Genomic DNA, 7,030 nt, shown 5'->3' with positions numbered 1-7,030 from the left:
TACAAGGGACAAAACTGAGACACGTGCAGCTTGCACCCGGCCAAGACAAACAGCCAGTTTGTAGTCAGGTCAGAACCTGGGCAGGACCAAGGCTGGTTGTGTGGAACTCTGAAGATTGCTGCTAACTCCAGTTTTCTTGGTGTCAGACACATTTCTTTCAGTGATTAATGCTGATCATAAACCCAAACATTGCCTTGGAAATAATAAAAATCTAAATCTTTAAGTCCATCTATATATGTGGTGTGTGTTTTTCCCTTCTTTTCTCTGCCATAATGGAATCCAAAATAGAATAAACATGTTTTAGATATTCAGACTGTGCCTAGCCAGCAATTTATAGCTATCCCTATCTAAACATTGTCTATCAAATATCTAAATAGAGAGCCGAGTCATTTTTCTTTTCTTTCTGCCAGTAGATAAGTAAATAGAAGGAAAAAAATAGCAAGAGAAAAAATAGAAGGAGAAAAATACCATTTGCTTAAAGTCAACTAGCTTTTACTACGGCTCTGTGAGATAAGGAAAAAGCATTTTCAGACAGTTGCTCTGGTGATAAATCATGCACAGGAGATTAGAGCTTAAATAGAGATCCGATTGGTACAAGGTGCAGGGATTCTTTTCATAAAGAATAGATCTTATTTTTTTTGAAGGTTTCAAATATACTTTATTTCTTCAATAATGCCATATCTTAAAAAATACGGAACGCTTCACGAATTTGCGTGTCATCCTTGTGCAGGGGCCATGCTAATCTTCTCTGTATCGTTCCAATTTTAGTATATGTGCTGCCGAAGCAAGCACTAGATCTTATTTTTAACCTTGGTAGGTTGCATGCAGCTCCTTCAGCAAATGTTATTCAACAAATTCAGACTAACAAACATTCTTGGGCACTTGAAGTGTGCCAAGCCTTGTGCCAGGATTGGGGATATAGGAAGAAAAGAGGTACATTTTCTATGTTTAGGAGTTCACAGTCTAGTGAGGAAACACAGAGGTAAACAGGCATTCATGATATAGAATAAGTGTTATGATAAACTTGACCTCTGAGTATTAGAATGTAGAGGAAGAGCGTGTTTCCAGCATTAGAAATCTGGGAAGGCTTTTGGAATTGATGACTTGGTGATACGGAGATGAAGGCAGGACAGAAAAAGATTTGAGGGACGAAGGTGTTCCAGGCAGAGAAACAGCATGTGCAAAGTCAGGGAGCAGGGAGGCCCCTGCTCATTCTGCCTGTATAGCTAGGAAAACCCAAAGTGTTTCCCATCTGTTTTTCCCTGTGATAAAACAAAGTGATTCCCTACCCCTTTCCCAATTCAGTAAATTGAAAAAAATAGTAAACTTATTAGAAGGCTGCACTATTAAACACACAGAGTCACAGGAAAATATAAGACCAGAAGTAAAGAGAGATGTTTCATAGGCCTGACTTCAGCCCTTATTATTTAGGTGACCTTTGGCAAGTCATTAATCTTTTAAGGCTTAGTTTTCTTATCTGTTAAGTGGAGATAATTATGCCTGCCTATATCACAGACTCTTTTTTTAATCATTGTCAACAAACTACCCAAATGCTATATAACTTAATAGATTTTATAGACACCCACACACGTGTGTGCACACATGATTATATAGTTCATTAGACTGTAAACAGACTATAATAACTTTTATCACCCAAATGTGTTTCTCATGATTTGAGAGTAGATGTCTTCCACACTGCAACCCAAGTGTTTAACCAAAAATATAAATCTGATTTGTCATTTTCCCACTTAAATCCTTTCAGTGGCATCTCCTTACCTACCAATATCCAAACCTCGATATGTGACCATAAGTCTCTGTAGACAGGTCTCCTTCTTACTTCTTAGTTTAATCTGCCACAACTTTTAAAATGTGCTTTGTGTTTCCGTAATCCAAGAGACTGAGATGGCCTCTTTCTTCTCCCTTTCTGCCTCCTGTCCTTCTTCCCTTTTTGGTCCCCGGTTAAACTTCTGCCTAGGACACATTTCATCTTCTGTTTGCATTAGGGATTGTTTTGAAGTACACAGATGATCTGTAACCACATTTGAAATTCCTATTGATTATCAAGAAATTTCTATTTCATGTATTCCCCTTATCTGTGGAAGCTGGGATAATGCACTGTGTGGCCAGTTAGTAAAAATGGGTCCTAGTGCAAAATCTCATATTCCCCTCCCTTGTCCCCCAGTGTCAAAATATCCTTTTCCATCTCACTAGTGGTGAAAGTTTTAGGTGTTTTTGTTACTGAGGATGATCTTGGAATTATCAAATGTAAAGTTAATTTTTGCATTTTAAAACTTCATTTGTCTAAATATTTGATGCCAAATATTTGTGTTTGAATAAAATACTTAAAAAGTCCATTCAAAAACCAAGCCATTTGTGATAAACAGTGTTTTCCAGACTTTCTCCATACTGTGCAGTCACATTTCTAGTAAAACTCATGTGTCTAAAGGCCGCTGTAGATTATTCTCCTATGCAAAGAAAGCATGCTGTCAAAAGGTGAGTTTAACTCTCCACTTTCAGGAAGCGGAACTGTCTACAGCTTTTCTACAGATGCTGTTTTCTTTCCACTGCCAAACTTCACTCATACCTTTCTTCCTCTCTCTTTCCCAACTTGCCTCTTTTCCTCTGTCTGGCACTAGGAGCTCAGGGGCGCTGCTCTTGTTCTACTGTAGCATACGGACAGACCATCTGCAAAGGCTCCCGTGAACATGGCAGCCCATATGCGGATTTTTCTCTCTGTGGGGAGAGGGACACAAGAGATTGAAGATTGATTAACTCAGCTCCATGTCTTTCAGAAAAAAATCAAAGGCAAGACCTCGGGCATACACAGAAGCCTCTGGTTCTAATTGTATTGTATTGAATCATTTGTGGGACTTGTTATGAATTCATTTTCATGGTCATGAATGGTAGGCACTATTGGTTAGAAGCAGTTGAAATTCAGTATGTCCCCATGATCATGGTACTTAATGAAAAAAAATTAAAAATAAATAAAAAAAGAATAAAGAGTAGACCAAATTCTCTCTAAATTTCCACATTTACCGTGTTAAATAAACATGTATTAGCAAGCAGGCAAAACAGTTTACAAAACTTATCCTGTAAGCTGATTCAAGATCCAGCCTCTGTTCTTTTAGATGATTTGGCCATGTCAAATCAAGGGAGGACCCATTTTTACTAGCTGGCCGCAGTGTATTATCCAGGCTTCCACAGATAAGAGGAATACTTGATATAGAAATTTCTTGATAATCAATAGCAACTTCAAATGTGGTGACAGATAATCTGTGTACTATTCTAGAGGCAAAATTATTGTGAGCATTAGGCAACCACAATTTTCTACAAAATGGCTCAACATAGTAGCTTTTATGGAGCAGGCATCAGCCATTATTTCTAAGTGCACAGGCTATAGACCTCTCTAAATTCTTATATCTAATTTTATACAAATAAAGTATCTCTAGAATATTATAGACAATCCAGATGTTTTGAGAACGAGCTTTCATCAGTGGCAACCCAGATCTAGTATATGTTAAGCTAACTAAAATGCCAGTACTTTCACCAATAAAAAATTCATTTCTAGCATTCATCATGCTAAAAACCTCTGGAGTTAATGGACATTATTGGTAGCTAAAACTGTTGGTAGTAATTTCCTATGAAGTTTGGCTTTTTAAAGTAAATATTAGCTGGCCCCTATCTTGTAAATATAGAACTGACTACAGCAACTGGTTGTCTCTACAGTATAGTTTAATCTACATCTAAAATCTTATGATAAAGTAGATTACAGACAATATAGTACTCTGGGTTCAGAAAATACAGCAAACAAACAAACAAAAACTTAGCAGAGTTAATTTCGGGACCAGACTTCTAAATAGGGTTAAGGGTTAAGTTGCCTAGCTGAAGGTCTTCTTTCCCCAAATAACTTTGTATACATTGCCAGAAAAGCAGTTATATTTTCTGAGATCTCATTAACTCTGAAGATCACATTTTCTTTAAAAATATAAACATATCTGGAAAAGTTAAAGGGCCATCAGCACTTATTCATTCAATCAAGTTTAGTGAAAGTGGTTTGGTGGAAATTAATGTTAATTAAGTGTTTTACCTCTTCCTCCCCATGCTGGGCTAGGCAAGTGGGCCAAGGGGTAAGCCAGAACAGGGGCCGGGGCCCTGGGGACAATGTGGAGTATAGTATCCTGAAGTCTGAAGTATCCTTCTGAAGAGATCAGAGTGAAAAAAGCAGAATGGATAATGTGAGCTACGTTTTTGAGGAGCCGTAGAAAGAACCCAGAAAGCTGCCTTGGTAAGGACTCACCAGGGCAGTTTGCTTTGTGGAGACTGGGACCTTCCAATTGAATGCTGTTTCACAGCAACATTTTTGTTCATCAGGTTATCCTCAAATGCAGACTTATGCAAGTTGGTTATGATAGAGCAGTTAGAACTTAGAAGATGATTCTGTGTTTGGAATGCAATGGTGTGCTTGACTCTAAGTTATGTATTTTCAAAGGATTGGTAGATTTCTTGCACTTGAATAGCCTAGGAAGCTGAAGGCTGGTCACTCTCAATGAGAGTCAGGACAACATTGAACTGGATTTATGAAATGGAGAGTCCAAATGATCATCTCTCTGGGCTGAACAGAAACAACAGGAAATGACAAGATGACCTGGGGAAGGCTACATTAATAGCAAAGGGCTGTAGCCTATGCCTGGTACCTCTACTCCAAAGCCCATGCTCTCCCATACTAGGGAATGGAGGGAGGATAAACGTGAGAGGAAAAATGGGGTCAGGGAAATGAGCTTAGAGGCTTTTTCAATGGTCCAGATGAGAGATAACAGTATCTATGTTGGGAGCAGTGAAGTTGCAGAGAGGTAGACAGATTAAGAACAGATATTAAAGGCAAAACAAACAAAATTTTATTGTGGTTTGGATATGAAGGGTGGGTAATAAAGAAAAAAGAGCAATTAACTCTGAATTTTAGATTTTTGACTTGAGCAACCAAAGTGGATGATGTAGCATTTTGTGAAAAGGGGAATGGTTTTAGAGAAAAAACAGGTTTGGGCAGGGTAGATAGGAATTTAAGGAGGAAATTTAGAGAGAATTTTGTTTGGCCTTATGTTTTTAGAAGCGTATTAGATAACACATGTGAGATGGCAAGTTGGCAGAAAGGTAATCATGAATCAATGTAATATTCTTAAGAAACTACCAAGTCAAGTTTGTTTCAAAATGTAATCCTCAATAATGAAAGATTGATTATGTGGTATAGAACTTTTGGGGTAAGGCAATTACATTTTGGAGAATGTCTTGAAAATATTATGATTTGAGTCTTAGAGAAGTTTGTGGTAAACCATTCTTTCTGCCAGTAGTTTTGTAACAGGGTATATTGTCTATTGAGCCTTTATTCTAGCACGTTAGACAAGATAAGAGGTTTTCAAACATCTTGTTTAAGGCTTTTTCTGGATCTGTCACCTCACTTAGAAAACTTTTATTTCAACTTCTAGGCACCTGAACAAAGACTATTTGTATTGAAGTTCCTTTTACCTACTTGTGAAATGACCTCCATGGTCTAACCTGGAAACTGATTTATTCCTTATAACAGTTTTTATTTTATTTTTTGAAGGAAATAGTATGTTATAAATTCCAAACAATCCATTTAAATAAGCTGTGGGAACATAGCCTGCTAGTAAAAGAGAGACTGCCTGTGCTTCCTTTTTGTTACTTTTCAATCCAATTTTCAGTTAGGAAGAACTTGAAGGGAAGAGAATATGTGGAAAGGACTCAGCTGTGTATCTCGCCAGCATTTTAATTGGAGTGTGAATCATATTTAGATAGAGTAGAACCTGATAAAAGTCAGGTTCTCAGAAACCGGAACACCTGTGTTGGAGATTTTAGAAGTGAGAGGCTCAGGACTCCTGCATTGCACATCCCCAAAACCACCACACACAGTGAGAATTACATTTCTTTCTTTCTTTTCTTTTTTCTTTTTTTTTTTTGAGACAGAGTCTCTCTCTGTCGCCCAGGCTGGAGTAAAACCGCACGATCTCGGCTCACTGCAAGCTCCGCCTCCTGAGTTCACACCATTCTCCTGCCTCAGCTTCCTGAGTAGCTGAGACTCAAAGTTGTGCAACAGAGAGGCCCTGGAGATTCCCGAAATGCCATTGTAAAACAAGATGTAGATGAAGTACTGTGGAAAGGACTTGAAATTTAACATCATGTAAGTCTAGATCTCAGTCACACTTAGCTACTTACTAGTCATATGGCCTTAACCTATGCAAGAAAATCACCTAACCTATATATGTTTAAGTTTTCTTACCAATAAAATGAAGATAATAAATACTGTCACGTTAGATTAGTTTGTTTGTTGATTTACTCATTCATTCATTCAACAAATGTTTTTTGAGCATCTACTGTGAACCAGCTATGTGTTAGGTGCTAGAGATAAAACAGTGAGTAAGGTGGACATGCTTTATCCTTCCATGGATCCAGATGGCAGGTCACTACATAAGCAGTTGCCATAAAGTGGAATCATTTCCCAATTAGAAGAAAGAGATATTCAAGTACAAGACAGGAAGACCTTACATAGCCTTGGAGGATGGGGCTCTGGAAAGACCACCTAGAGATATAAAAGATTGAGTTGGCTAGATAAGGAACAGATGCAGGCAGACCATCTCCCTGTCTTTTATTCCTTGTATTTAATCACACATGCCCTGTTGCTTCTCTCTTCCTAACACTTCCTTCATCATTCTTTCTTCTCCAGAGAGAAAAATCTTTGGCCATTAGGCCAATCTCATAAAATAGTTTCTAAGTAATATACAATGTATCCTTTTGAGCTGCTTCTCCTCCTGCCTCAAATGGTAGGAATTCGCCAAGGTCAAGTCTGTTGCCTTTCCTCTTCTCTCCTTCAGTGAGCCAATCTGAGTCCCATCTTTAACAATAATTTTCATATTGGGGGACCCACAAACTTGTGTCCCCCAATAACACATAAATTGGAGGATTAGGGCAATAAGTCCCACCAGGAACAGCCTAGGGCAATTTTGCCCCACCAGGAACA

At 38.2% G+C, this 7,030-nt stretch overlaps 1 non-coding gene across 1 annotated transcript; it reads right to left on the bottom strand.

Moving 5' to 3' along the window:
* Positions 1-685: 685 nt before the first annotated feature.
* Positions 686-792, bottom strand: LOC115837691. The gene has a single exon (XR_004032751.1). It is a non-coding gene; the product is annotated as a U6 spliceosomal RNA (small nuclear RNA).
* Between the last annotated feature and the right edge of the window lie 6,238 nt (positions 793-7,030).

Source organism: Nomascus leucogenys, chromosome 12 (assembly GCF_006542625.1).
Source record: "Nomascus leucogenys isolate Asia chromosome 12, Asia_NLE_v1, whole genome shotgun sequence".
Taxonomy (NCBI): Eukaryota; Metazoa; Chordata; class Mammalia; order Primates; family Hylobatidae; genus Nomascus; species Nomascus leucogenys.
This window is presented reverse-complemented; position numbering and strand designations above follow the sequence as displayed.